We start from the raw sequence: 15,950 nt of genomic DNA, 5'->3' as shown, positions 1-15,950 counted from the left end.
CAAAGGTACTCCTCTGAAACCCAGGCTCTGGCACATAAGCGCGAGACTCACCAAACGTGCGCGGCTCTCCAAACCTACCCCTGCTATGAATCAATGTAAAATCATCTGCCAACGCAGCAGCTTCAGCAGGAGTAGTCACCTGCTTTTCACTAATATAGGTGGCTATATTCTGGGGAATAGCATTTTTAAATTGCTCCAGTACAATCAGATCACACAAATCATCAAAATCATCTACATCAGACGCCTTGCACCAGCGATTGAAATGCAAAACTAATTCTCTTGTAAACTCAAGATGTGTCTGACTCTTGTTTCTCCTCCAATTCCTAAATTTCTGTCTGTAGGCCTCCGGAACCTGTTCATAAGATTTAAGCACTGCAGACTTCACTTTCTCATAAATCAGAGAATCCTCACGGCTCAGGGACGAATATGCCAACTGTGCTCGACCTGTAAAAACACATTGTAACATGAGGGTGCGTTCAGCATCTGGCCAACCACGAGTGTCAGCGAGGCGCTCAAACAACGAAAAAAACGAGTCAGGATCCCTTTCATTAAATTTAGGTAAAAGTTTCAAGTTTCCTGCTGTATCAAATGAGCCTCTATTTGCTCCCCTGGAAGCAAAAGAACCCCCACTACTTAAGACTTCACTACTGATTTTACCGTCTTCAATCAAATTCAACCTATGTCTCTCTAACTCCAATCTAGCCGTTTCAGTTTGCATTTGGACTTCACATTTCATTTTCTCAAGTGCAAATTCCTGGTCTAATCTCAGTTTGAGCAATTCTTTTTCCTGGTCAAATGTAAAAGGGTGCTTAGCAACAGGCGAAGCTAAACCCTTGACAGGCTGTGGCAAAATTGCCATCTCGACCAGTTTCGACTCTAAACATGCCCTAAGCTCATGTTTCTTTTGTTCTACCACCGCTACATCATAATGTTTTGCAACCAATAACAATTGAGCTTTAGTAAAACGGTACAATAAGTCATAGGATGGAGCTGCTATAAACCCCTCTACTCCAGACATTTTTATTTTATTAAATCACAATATTAAGTACAGGACAATGTAGGCCTATGGACCCAAGATGGCGTATACACTGACAACTCAGCGCGCATCAGAGGAAATTGACAACCTCGCAACGGAGCATGCCCCTATCTGACTGCCTACCCCAGGACCTGACTGAGTAAGCTCAACCCTAGTCTTCATGCGTTAGCGGGAGGATCTTTAAACACTAACTCGTCAGCCCGGTTAGACCCCCAGCAAGCTGGTCGCCCACCTGACAGCTAAGAATGTGTCCCCGAGACAATTGCTCTAGCCGCCGTACCGCAACACTACAGAAAAACGCTCAGCCAGACTCAAAGGAGAGAGACCGTAAACCTACCAGGGCAGCCCCGTAGCCTACATGTGCGCAACTGACAGCCAATTGTATACACCCTCTTGCCCCAATAGAAAAAACCCTATCTAAGCACCATTACAAACAAAACGATCGCGCAGATCAATTAACAATAGGCTATTATATACAAAAATGCGATAAGTGTGTCTCCAAAATGCTTAATATGCCACTCAAGGCTTTCAAAAAAAACACCCGCAGGCGATAATTTTGAACTGGTGGGGAATTGACTACGACACCAGTTTGCAGTTCATTCACCAAAATCTCTGCCTAGGCTACTAACAGAGACACGCGCTTATTAACTTAACAAGGCACCCCCTGCCAATCAAGGCAACAAGCCATGGGAGTCGCACCACAAGTAATGATGAACCACAATGTTTTAACTATCAATTAAGCAAAAAAGTACCGGGTAGAATTCAATAGAAAAAAAAACAATATTTACTTACCAAAAGGTGATCAAAAATAATGCTAGAAAAACGAAAACGGACGGAGCCCCCAATTTGTCACGGCCAGGCTCATGACCATGACAAAAACGGGAGACACACACACGATCTTAAAGTAAATGATAAGAAATGTTTTATTATAACTAATAGAGGCTAAATACAATAATAAGATGAGGTGTGGTAGTCAGTAAATCAGTGGTGTAATGTGAGTGTAGTGGAAAGTGGTGAGGTGAGTGTTGCATGGTGTGAAACAAGGAACAAACAAATAATGGTGCCTAGAAGGGGGCCTCCATACTGAGGCCTGCATGGGTCTTTTATATGTCCCGGATCCTGGAACCAGGTGGGGCACAATCAGCTGTCCACCAGCTGATCTGCATTCCCCTGATTAGTAACCCTGTCCAGCAGGAGGCCTCTCTGCAGACAGGGAAACAGATGTTATTACAGGCCAGGACAATATATGGGGCCAGGGCCGTCACAATAGGCTCTCTGATTTGCATAGGAATCAATTACACACTATAAATGTGGAAAAAGTGAAGGAGTCTGAATACTTTCTGAAAGCACTATAAGTTTAAACCCACAGTGTGTCCTGGGGTGGGCCAGTGGTCTCGCACCATGGCCTACAGTGCACACATTATGCTCATGTCGACACGGGTTCGAATCCGGCCCATCCCCTGCTGACAAACCCTCTCCTCCTTACCTTCCTCTCTTTCTTCACTCTCTAGTCAACAAAAATGAAAAATATAAAAGTGGGGTCTGCCCACGAAAACATGGTAAGAGCAAGAGGCAGGACTGCACACCTTGCTGTGAGAGCAGCATAATGGTTCTAACACCAATTCTCCCTGCACACTGTACACCTTATCATTTTCTTTCATAGCAGCTGGTTACACTTTGTGAGAAAAAAAAACACAACAAAAACTGACTGTAAAAAAAGAGACAAAGAACATGTCCCTCATTTCATTACAATAATAGATATTGTTTTTGTACGGTATACTGCATATTGGTAGCCTTAAAGGTTCCATGAACCAAAGGTCTTCACCTTTAGATGAGGATAAAACCCTAAGGAGGGGTTCTAATGACACATCCCTACCTATTGTTTCATGACATTGTTAGTATTATAATAGGTTATTTCTTTAAATGCAACTAGACTAGTCTACCTCCTTACACAGGCTTTTAGCAGTATCCTGAGATGCATTATGGGGTGTCTAGAGCTGGGTGTTGACATTGGTAGGCTGAAAGTGAAGAATGCTCTTGTGTCCGTCCACAGAGGAAGGTTAGGGCCTACTTGAGCTCCATTTGGTTGCTGTAACCAGGCTCTCATGTCTGAAAAGCATCTTTGTTCTGCAGGGAACCAGGAGTGAGGACTGCATTTAGTAAGTGGTTCCTCTGACGTGTTTTTTCGACATAGTGGTGGGCAAGCCATTTTAAAAATGATAAAAACGAAAATGAAATGCAGGTAGAGTGGAGGGTGCATGATGGATGCAAATTAAAAGGTTACTGTTCAAAGCAAAAAGCATGTGGGGTTTATATAATGCTGTCTTTTCAGAACGTGGGTCTCTTTTATCAAAAAGCCATATCTGACATTTCAAAAAGAAATAAGCCTCATTCATTTACAGAAGGTCTATGTACTATATAGTTATATATGATACAAACACTGTTTCGACCATTCCACCATGCTACGGAAACAGTTTTAGTCCGGTTGGATAATTAACGCACACTCCGAAGTCTGTATGTTGTAAAAATAAATAAAAATGAAATAGTGTATTGTCCATACATCCAAAGTAATCCAAATATCCAAACGAAAAGACAGGTAACAAAACTGACGGTAAGGTGTGAGATAAAAGAACAACGTTTGTAGGCCTATGGTCAAAATAATGTTGGTCCAAACTAACCTGTCTCCATCTGCCCAGGTGCCGTTAATTATCCAACCAGACTATAACTGTTTATATATAACTATAATTATACATTAATCATACATAATCAATTGTCTACCTAATATACACCTGGGCTTCCCATGACGTCACCTCACCACGTGCACTGTAAAAAAAAACAACTACGCTTTATTCAGTTTTATTTAGTATTCTGAATTGTTCAGACAGGAACATTTAAATTACTATGAGTGAACGTAAAAATGTACATCAGAGGAATGGAATGGACCCCAATAAGTTCTAAACATACAATTGTGAATAAACTGAAATTGCAATTCGTTGTTGGCACATCTGGTTCGTTGGTATAACAGCAGCGCATGCGCACAAGGCAGCTCAGACCTCAACGCATTTTTTTGATTGGCCGCTTGGCCACAACTGATTTGCATATTAGCTGCCCCAAAGGATTCTGGGCCCAATTTATGTGAGTTTAGTGGGTCACACCGTGACTGCGTTGTACAGGGGAAAGTATGGGGTAGTTCCAAGTTCAAGAGGATGAGTCAAGCCACAGCCATGCCTTCTTTAATTATGTCAATGATCCAACGGTGGGTTGATGTCCTTCAAAAGCTAGCTCAATTACATTATGTGGGAGTCCAATAAATGTCCACGCAACAATTCAAATCAGGAGCATTGTTCTCACTGAGTAAAAGTTTATTAATATTGATGAAATTCAGTATTGTGGTGAATGTTATCGCCTGGTTAAGTGTAACAGCCAGCTAGCTAGTCACGGCTACTGTTATGTTCACTACTGTTGTTCACTGCGTTGTTGTTGTTCATTGATTGGCCGCTTGGCCACAACTGATTTGTATATTAGCGGCCCCAAAGGATTATGGGCACATTCTATGTACGTTTTATGGGTCAAACCGTAGATGTGTCGTACAGGGGGAAGTATAGGGTAGTTCGAGTTCAAGGGGATATCCCAAGCCATAACCGTGCCTTAATTTGTGACTGTGTCAGTGTTTCGATTGGCGTGCAACGGTCAGTAAACGCTCGCGTGATTACACTTAAACGGGGTACACACATAAGGATTTTCCCCCTTCCGACCAAAGACAGAAAACGCCCGATTATCAGATGGCTCTTGGGCAAGACACTGAACCCCAAAATTGCTCCCAGTGAGCGGGCCAGCTCTTTGCATGGCAGCTTGCCGCCATTGCTGTGTGAATGTGTGTGTGAATGGGTGAATGAGAGGCCGTTGTAAAGCACTTTGGAGCAGCAAAAAAGTCGCTATATAAGTGCAGTCCATTTACAAGATTCCTCTCCAGAGGTATATTGTTCCAAGTAGTACAATCTTTTTTGCATGTCCTCAGTCTTGCTTTCAATTGTTAGCTCAAAAGGCTTAATAAACGATCTAAAGTGCAGTGGATTCCCATGAAAAACAGAGATTTCTCTTGGTGGAAGCTGAGGTATTGCATGTTGTTTTATCAGCAATTCTGTTATTTCTGTTGCAATTCTGAGTCTTGGGTGTGTCATTTCATTGAATGAGCTTTTTGGGTTGGCTTGGGAAGCTTTGTGTTTCCACCCAAGATGAGGTGTGTTTGGGATTATTTGAGATTTTTTGTTCAAGGTTTATTCTTTAGCTTGAACCATTTTTGTTATCGTTGGACAAGTTGTCAAAATAATGAATTGGATAATGGGAGTCGGAGGATTGGATGACTAAATTGTCAAAGTATGACTTGGATAATGAACATTGAACATGAATCATTAAATAACCAGAAGCATAAAATAAAACATGAATCATGACATAAATAACCAAAAGCATGAAATAAACATTAATCATGAAATATAAATATAACTCAAAAGCAGTCCAAAGTAAAAATGGCTATGACAAACATATCTAATAGTATGATTAAATCATGGAGATTTGGAAATCTGAAGTCACATGAATTTGATATCTTTGAATATAATTGATGAATCTATTTGTAAAATAGTATCAGATATTTCTTCTTTAATTAAGCTATTTAATTATAGTTGTTCAGCAGTGAAAGCAACAGAAGAGCGTTCTACTGTCAGCACGGCTTCTGTTGGTCTCATCACGGCTGCCTCAATTTACTCTGCCTTTGTAATTCTCTCTTTCATGATGAATGTTTACACACAATTAGTGCCCTGTGCACCCTCTCGAGTTGTCTTTTTTTTAAACAACGCCTGTTTTATTGTTGCTGGAACACATGAGTAATGTGTGATGTGTAAAAAGCAGCCATGCCGTTTCTGTTTTCGCCCACCCATTCTGGGTCCTAGTCCTACTCCAAGGTTTGGTTCTGTTGCTGGCCAGGCTTCCAGAAGAGGACAAACAGCTCAGGAAAATATTGGTTGCTTTTTACTCTAATGCTGGTTGCCATGGAAACCACTCTGTGCCAAACAAAGGGGAGAGGGAGAGGGAGAGAGGGGAGAGAAACAGGAAGAGGAGACTGATCTGATCTGATCTGATCTGTGTATGTGTTTGTGTGTGTGTGTGTGTGTGTGTGTGTGTGTGTGTGTGTGCGCGTGCGTGCGTGCATGCGTGCGTGTGTACGTGTGTGCTCATGTGTGTGAGTGTTGGTTTGTTTAGCATTTGTTGCCAGATTTACTCATAGGTGGAAAAATAATTGGGTTTATTTTTACCAAAGGAAGTTCAAGTGCCATCAAGACACCTGTAAATATGTGTGAAATTACCTGGATTTGAGTTTAATTGGCTTGTGTGTGTGTGTGTGTGTGTGTGTGTGTGTGTGTGTGTGTGTTTGTGTGTGTGTGTGTGTGTGTGTGTGTGTGTTAGTGCATGAGTGTGCATGTGGGCGTGTGCGTGTGTGTGTGGTGTGCGTGCCTGCTAGTGTGCCTGCATATGTGTGTGTTTTTGAGTGCTCACATTTGTGCTTTGTGTATGTAATGTAAGGAATAAGAGAGAGAGAGAGTGAGGAAGAGAGAGAGATTTTTTTTGCTGGTGTTGTGTGGGTGTCCTGACAGATTGGGTGACTATACTTTTGGTTGTGCATTCCTATTAAACTGGTCCTGTCTCATGTGGTGAGTTGATCGCATGAGACATTCTAAGACGTCTTCTCTTCAACAGCTCAACGTGTTCATCTGCAAAATAGTGTTTGTGTCTTAAACATCTAAGGAGTATATATCACAGTTCATCTGGCCCTCTACAGTGAAGCTGAATGCTCAGTAAATATTCCTTCCTACAGCTGTAGCTTGAATCCTAACTGAATGCGTTCCGCTAACTCGATGAAAGCTAACTGAATGTGTTCTGCTAACCAGATGAAAGCTAACTGAATGTGTTCTTCTAACTAGATGAAAGTTAACTGAATGTGTTCTGCTAACCAGATGAAAGCAAAACTGAATTTTTACAAATGCACTTCACTAGATGCATTAATAATGAAATGTAATTAACTACAGTTATTGTAGAATTACTCTTTTTTTTATGTCCTGGCTTTTTTCCAGGGCTTGTGCTGGAGTGTGGCAGGAGCAGGTGGAAAGCATGCTAATGAGACGAGACTTCCATCCAGATGAGGAACAGAAACTGAAAGCTGATTGCCAAAGAAATGATTCCCTCCGTTTTTCTAAATGAAGGGTAGTGCTCACAGCGGCAAGCGCTGTGTGACGGGCGCCGTGTGTGGTCGTAGGGGGCTAAGCCACCCGTCTGACCCGGTCGAGAGGAAACACAAGGAGGATCAGATTGACACTGTCCAGCTGGAGCACTCGTAACCCAATTGAATTATCAGTTCTTTTCTTTTTCATTTAGCCCTATACCGCTATAACCTCACATTGATACCTAGCCAAGATTCTAATCAATCTCAATCCTGATAGTAAAAGAAGGTCATGGTACCCCAGCATGCTAGGCAGTCAGCGCTTGGAGAACATTACCTTTGTGTTAAAGGTTTTACATGCAGCCAAAGGTCATTAGCTGATGAGGGCAGCTACCTGGAAGAGAGGCACCTGCCAGGGGATCAGAGTTTTCCTGTTGGCTGTTGTATACATGAGCAGATGCTAGCTCTCTCTCTACTCCACACAGTGAATTACCCATCCCCCCTGTCTAAGCAAACCCCAGTCTCGCCACAGACAGGTGTGTGTGGGGCACTGATACGGACATCTGTTCCTTTGACCTTTGAACTCCAGATCTGTTTTCATGGCAGGTAGCGAAAAGCCTTATTGCCTCCGCTGAGCCGTGTGTGGTTGATTGGAAGCGTCAGGGAGTGCAGAGGAGCGCTGGGGATAAAAACAATGTGAGCCGCTCCCCGCGGTCCCAGTCTCTTATTATTCAAAGCAAAAAAAATGGGTAAATGGAATCATTAAGCAGTCCTTACACACAGGGGTCAGATTAGCATCACGCTCTTACACAGCAAATGACTGTATCGACTGTTCCTGTGGAAATACAGGAAGTACAGATTATGTCATTGAAATAAGGGACGTTTTTGATTACGTTTTTTAATGCTTTACTGAAACAATTAAAAAAGCATAATAACTCTGGCTCTAAGGTGTGGGTAGATTGGATTTGAGCAGACAATGCTGTTAAAAGCAGCACTTTGGTGTTTGAAAAGATACCATAGACATTTGCTTTGAAAAGAATGATGAAACCGTTAAATGACAGATTTAGAGCTATTTTGCTGCTGTCAAACATAGAAAAAGACACCTTTTAGATGAACACAGACAGCAATTTGATGCCATTCAATCTTCCTGTCGAGGGAGACACTGGTGAAAGGCTGAGTTGCTGATCTCCAGTTGAGAACAGGGGAGGGGATGTATAGTTCAGTAGCAGCAGGGTATAATATACTGGCAAGCACTCTGAGCTGCTATTTTTACAGCAGTACAGGTAAAACAGGAATAGGCTACAGTCCACAGCCACAAAAATGCTTGATTTCAATAGTCAGTATCGTATGGAAGACACTTCTTAATTTTTGGTAGTTTTGGTAGTTTTATGTTTCATAATGTCATATAGTAAAATGCACGTATTTACCTTTATTACACCTAGAGGAGAGAGAGAGAGAGAGAGAGAGAGAGAGAGAGAGAGGTCATAAAAGGAATTATGATTAATGTAATAATAATAATAACTTTTATTCGTATAGCACTTTTCCTGCATAGCACTGTATAGCACTTTTTCCCCTAACGGGCCTAATATTAGCCTAGATATAATCCAAATAGCTATGTTAAAACATGTATCTATCAATGTGTAAGTCTAACACAGGTTCATACAATAAAATAGAATTGTAAGGATGTGTCTTTGGTAGCCTAACGTTTCTGGGACTTTTGTTATGAAAGTCAGGTCTCTTCTTCGACTGTGACGTCACGGGTGTTCATGAGATTGACAGGCCACCTGTCGAGCAGCTCCTCTTTAAAGCGGCAGGACCGAAACAACACAAGACTTCTCTCTACACATGGAGAGGGGTTGTCGTCTTCCCTCTCAGCTAGAATAGCAAGACAGTCAGCGACTGATCCTTTAAAACATACGATTCGAATAGAGAGAGAGAGAGAGAGAACGAGAGAGAGAGAGAAAGAGAGAGAGAGAAAGAGAGAAAGAGAGCGAGCGAGAGAGAATCCAGTTTGTGCCATCCGACCATCACAGTTCCATTGAGAAACCAGAGATGCGTGAGAGATCAGCGGCCAGGGTTGAAGCAAGAAAAACGCTCTCTGTGCGTGTACTGTTTGAACATTCACGTTCAAAGGTAAGATATATTATTTACTATAGCCTCCCTCTCTCTCTCTCTCTCTCTCTCTCTCTCTCTCTCTCTCTCTCTCTCTCTCTCTCTCTCTCTCTCTCTCTCTCTCTCTCTCTCTCTCTCTCTGTGTGTGTGTGTGTGTGTGTGTGTGTGTGTGTGTGTGTGTGTGTGTCATCGTGGGTGGTATGGGATGCCGGACAGAGCAACAGGTTTTGGAAGCAGAGAGAACATAGCTTTGCTTTTTCCCCACCCATATCATTTGCGTCGACAGAACGCGCGCACACACACACACACACACACACACACACACACACACACACACACACACACACACACACACACACACACACACACACACACACACACACACACACACACACACACACACACACACACACACACACACACACACACACACACATGCACACACAAGTATAAGTATATGTATATATGTAGCCTATACATCTGAACAGATTAAAAGAATATAATGTAAAATAGAGTTCAGGCTATCAAGTATGATATGGCATAATTTACGGCAGAAATCGCATGTTGCATACACCAAGGAAAACGAGTACATTTTAATAGCCTACGTTTATATTCCGACAGGATGTCTATTGCTTACTTCCCGTTAAATAGCAGTTATTCTACTTTTGAAAGATGAAACCACTTTATCCGCGCAGAGATCTGCGGACTCCGTTTCAGCACCGAGGTTGTGGACAGCTCCTTTGATAGTCTCGTTGCTAGTCCAATCACTGCAAACAAAAGTCAAGCGATTAATTAGTAACGGTAGATATTTAAGATACTGCTCTTGGCAGCTCTTGTTACTGTATTGAAAGATCCCATAAACAGAAAAGATAATCCTATCCTATTTAGTTTGGCTAGTTAAAAGAGAAAAATACAGAGTATTAAACTGATTGCATCAATGTGTATTTAGCTTGAAATGTGGAACTGACTAGTGCCCATAAGTATACCAGTAGTAAACCATGTTTATGTTTTAGAATTATGTATTGCGGAATGAGTTATGCCTCTGGCGTCACAGCTAAACAGATATGTGCAGGGATGCGAAATTCAGTCTCAGCTCTAACCTTGAAGAGGGCAATCTGCTTCTGAAAGAGCAGCTCTTTTGAAGCGCCACAGGCTATAGAGAGACACGCACATGAACACACACGCACACACGCACGCACGCACACACACACACACACACACACACACACACACACACGCACACACACACATCAAACAGGCCCAATTGTGTGTGTGTGTGTGTGTGTGTCTGTATATGTCTGTGCATGCGTGCGTGCCTGTGTATGTGTGTGTGTGTGTGTGTGTGTGTGTGTCTGTCTCTCTATCTGTCTGTCTGTCTGTGTATGTGTGTATGCGTGCCTGTGTGTGTGTGTGTGTGTCTCTCTGTCTGTCTGTCTGTCTCTCTATCTGACTGTCTGTGTGTGTGTATATGTGTGTGTGTGTGTGTGTGTGTGTGTGTGTGTGTGTGTGCGCAGTGGCCATTTAAAGAGAGACATTTACAGTGCAGAGTTCCAGTGGTTAGAGCCTGAGTGTGTAGGCTGGTCCCCCGGGGATGGACCCAGCTTCTGAGCCTGTCCCTTTCATCAGCCCCACCAAACACACCACACACACACACACACACACACCACTCAGCCCTCAACCCCCAGAACTGCCAGAGGAGAGGAGAAGGGAATAGGAGAGGTCATGTTAGGGAGAGGGGTGGGGGGGGGGGGGGGGGTAGAGGGGTGGGGGGGGTAGAGGGGCGGGGGGGGGGGGGGGGGGGGTAGACGAAGATAGAACACAGCTGAGTGGAGAGGATATTGGAGGAGAACGGTAAATCTTCGCTGATGTTGTTCTACGGTTCACTGGCGCCAAAAAAGAAAAATAACCTGTTGATCGAAAGCTTTAGATCTAGCTCTAAATAACAATGTCATGGATCCAATTCCAAGGTACGAAATCCATCATTCCTCTATAAGATTAGAATAATACATGACTGTCTGACTGTTCATTCGGATAAGATTGTGAGAAGTGTTCTTGGTGTCCTGGAAAACATTTCCATTTAAAAAAATATCCTGCTGAAGCAGAAGGGGAATAAATAAATAAAAATAAATATATATATAAAAGTGTTAACTGGTAGCTGTGGTTGAGTGAAGGAGGTGAGGGGGTTGTGATACAGACAGTGGGGGTACGTACGTGGTTCTCGGCTAGTCAGCCCTGAGCTGTAGGCAAGGCAGAGCCAGGATGGAGGCAGAGGGAAACATGGCAGATCTGAGCCCAGATGGAGGAGTTGAGAGTCAACATGGCTCCCTGTCCAGAGAGGGGCCTGAGTCAGAGAGCCTCGGGGGGCCAGATACCAACAGATTGACACTGACACTCGACCTCTGACCCCCCCCCCCCCAGCCGCTACGCTAACACCCAGCTCCCCTCACACTCCCACGACACCCACAGTCCACCCACTCGTCATACTACCCCCTCTGCACACACCTACCCTAATCTGTCAATTAGAACTGGTTGTCAACAGACTTACTGGTTAAAGAATGGTTCAAATGTAAGAAATAAAGCATAAAAAATGCAAACCCGACACTAATATCGAACCGCGACGTCTCCCATTGTACTGTATCACCCCATGCATCCTACCTTCATAAACCCACACTATCACATCCACATCCACATCCTCATCCACATCCACATCCACATCCACATCCATATCCACATCCACCCCAGCCTCACCCCGAGCCTCACCCCCCCCCCTCACAGCACAGCAGGTGTCTGATACCCTTCCTCATTCTGTACAGGGAGCCCTCCTGCTTCACCTCCCGGGGGGGGGGTCTGGAGTGGAGACAGATCACTTCCCTGCAGATGACCAAGGGCCACGCGTACCAAAGTCCCCCCCCCCCCCCGCCCCCCCCGACAAGAAATCACATTGTGAACGTAATGAAACATGGACTTTCACACTCCAGACCACTTGTAATGCCCGCAAAATAATGTTCTTTTGGTTAGTCTTTTTGGAAAATGTGATCAAATTGCAGATACAAGGAGGTGAAGGAGAAGTGTAATCTAATGGGTATTGACCCAGAGGTGTTTTATTAGGTTTGCTCTGTAATTGATAATGAAAAGTACAGTCTGGATAACCCGAGGACGTGGTGTAGTATTTGATTTCCTGCCGCATACATCAACAGGTGCTCGACAAGATTTAACATTATGAGTTGTATGTGTACATACACAACATTGCGGACAATAATCCAGCTACATTTAGAGTTGTATTTGCAGTCCCACATATTTTTCTTTTTATTGATAGAGACAATAGAGATTTTGACAGGAAGGATGGGTGAAAGAGAAGGGATGACATGCAGGATATGTCTACGGTCGGAATCGAACCGGGAACCCTGCGGTTGCATGGTCGACGCTTAACCCGCTACGCCACCTAAGTGTCCCTAGAGATGTATTACTATATGGTAACAAAAAATAAGATCGTTACTGTAAATGGCACCAAACAAATACAGATCAGGATCATTCTTAAAGGGACACAGTTTTTTCCCAGATGACCTTAGAAATGTGTGAGCGTGTGAAGACGGCTTCCAACTGCGTTCAGCAGGTCAGAAGATATATAGGTATCACTCGTTTGAGGATTTGACCCTGAGTGACGTATTTGGGGGGATGGCATGGTTTTGGAAACCACAAGGAGCTACTGTCTGGTTTGATTACATCCATAAGCACCACGCTAGCGGATATATCTAGCACTTGTGTACATGCATCTTAGCTTAGATGGCTAGCTCTGTGGCTTCATCATTTCATCATTCTGACATATTACTCCCTGGTCCAATAAAAGGCAATTTTTCTCGCTTTTTTTTTAAAAAATCCCAAAAATCTTGCCTATTTAGTTTTTTTTTACGCTATTCACTAATAACTTGCTGTTGAGTTGTGGTGATCTTCATTCAGATGTTTGTTTGAAATCTGCCACCTCTGGCCACCACAGCCAAATTCAGTTTGCATTTACAAACAAACATCCACCAGAATAATGATTTAACCCTTCAGAAATGGATGTGCAGTGTCGGACATTAGCTGTTGTGTTTCTGCATGTGCACATGATTAGAAGAGGCAGCCACCACAGACAGAAAGGAGAAAATGGGTGAAGACCGCTGGTCCCTCCCCTAGACCACCGCTGGCCCCTCCCCTAGACCACCGCTGGCTCCTCCCCTAGAACACCACTGGCCCCTCCCCTAGACCACCGCTGGCCCCTCCCCTAGACCACCGCTGGCCCCTCCCCTAGATCACCGCTGGCCCCTCCCCTAGATCACCGCTGGCCCCTCCCCTAGAACACCACTAGCCCCTCCCCTAGACCACCCCTGGCCCCTCCCCTAGACCACCGCTGGCAGTAACAACATCTTTATATGCAAACCAAAGTGTCGGGTAGGACATTCCAGACCAATATAGCGTTCGTAAATGAAGTATTTCTTTCAGGGATTTCAGTCCCTGATCCGTGATTATACCGTTAGGAAGCTTCTAGAAAGCTTGAGTGTTACATACTGGACCTTTAATACAAGAAAAAAGCACTGAAGGCAAAAACATAAATGTTAAATAATAATCTTCACAGGCAATTCATGTCGATATAGAAAGGTTGAAAATAATTCTGCTGCAATTATAGCAGAATGGTGCATCACTGCATGGCTTACCCTGCCTCCCCGTGGTAGCGTCTGATCCCCAGTCTGGTGTTGATTCTGACTGTCTGAGTGGATTTATGACACTTTGACAGGCATGAAGAAGACAAGCACAGGGACTTTGGACCAATTTCCAAACCACAACCCTCTCTTTTCTGTAATAAAATAAGTTGTGCTCCTTTCTCAACAGAGAGAGAGAGAGAGAGAGAGAGAGAGAGAGAGAGAGAGAGAGAGAGAGAGAGAGAGAGACCCCCAGGGACACAAGCTTGGGTAGTAAAGAGAAGCAGAGCTAGGCACCCGTCAAAACAGACACTACTCTGAATCATATGATGTCCAATAATCTGGAGCAGAACACTTCTTGTATGTAATGTTCGTCTGCTTCTGCAGTGTTATTTTGTCAGATTAAATTGAACGAGTGTATGTTTCTGATCCATTTTCTGTCAACTCGTGCAAATATCTGGCCTTTGGGCACAGATAGCGAGTCATCCAGGGCTATTACGGATGCTTTAGTGATGATGTGGATGGAAGAGTTGTCTTAGCTACAAACTCCCAGTACACCTGACAGGTATTCCCTCTCATCAGCCTCTGAAATCAGAGTGTGAGAGTGAGTGTGAGTGAGCGTGAGCGTGTGTGTGTGTGAGTGTGAGTGTGAGTGTGTGTGTGTGTGTGTGTGTGTGTATGTGTGTGTCTGTGTCATCGTGGGTGGTATGTGATGCCGGACAGAGCAACAGGTTTTGGAAGCAGAGAGAACATAGCTTTGTGTGTGTGTGTGTGTGTGTGTGTGTGTGTTTGCTTGCTTGCCTTTGCGCAGCACGACGTGTATACCTGTGAGTTTGAATATGTGTGTGTGACGTTACGGGAGATGATGCTCGGGGACGGCGTGCCACATCTGTATCTCCATAAGTCTCTCCACTAATCAGGCCCGCTCAGCGCCCGCGGAGAAACAAACCTAATGAAACAAGAGGTGAATAAAAAGCCATTTAAGAAATTCCTGCCATGTTCCCTGATGACAGGGCTGTGTGATGAGACAGTAATAGAGTTATAAGGCGAGGGCAGGGAGCTGCCTGAGGGTGTGATTATTCTTACCTAGAGTTATTGAATTAAAGTCCCCCTCATCCTCATTTCACTCCCATTCTGGAAAACCGGAATGGGATTTCTTACACCTGATTGTTTTGCCTTCGGGGAGTCGTTTTTATCTCTCTCCACCAGGCACATGCTGGTGTGATTTGCCGGTGTTATTTAGAACCCAAATGTTTTTCGAAACGCACTGTCAATTATTCTTCTTATTATTTTTACAAATATTTCTAAAATAAATGTCATTATATCTACACATCAGAATGAGCCTTTGTGTGCAACATGTGCATCGAGGGTGAACAGGGAATCTGAAATACTTTATTTTCTGTCATTGGTGAAAAAACATGTTTTTGTCTTTGTTTTTTTTGTGTGTGTGTTAATCCAAAAAATGGAAAATCGCCAGCGCTTTATGAATTCTAGTCAGCCGTAATCACAGGGGCTCTAGTAGAACATCAGCTTCCATTCAGAGCGCACAAGGACAGAATTGGCCCCGGCTCTTTTCTGCCTGCTGTGTCTCAGCCCGGTAATTGCATAGAGAACAGGCCTTCATTTGAACTGGAGAGCATAATTCAACCAGCTTTAATAATGCATTACCATTCCATGCTGTACCTATTATTTCTACCAGGACTTCAGCCAAAAGTAAGAGGAACATATTCCAACCTTTTTCTCATGAAGTCCTAAGTAAATATATAAATGGATGCAGAGGCAGGCTCGGCTATTTTGAAAGAGTCTATTTCTCTCAAATATATTCACCCCAGCGGATAGCCCTATTATAGTTAATATATATTTAATTGGGAAAACGTATTTGATCCAAGTCAATTTCCCCCTCACAGTTTGACTC

This window comes from Nansenia antarctica, assembly GCF_963989245.1.
Source record: "Nansenia antarctica genome assembly, chromosome: 1".
Lineage (NCBI taxonomy): Eukaryota > Metazoa > Chordata > Actinopteri > Argentiniformes > Microstomatidae > Nansenia > Nansenia antarctica.
The sequence above is the reverse complement of the archived record's forward strand: the minus strand, read 5'-3'. Positions refer to the sequence as shown.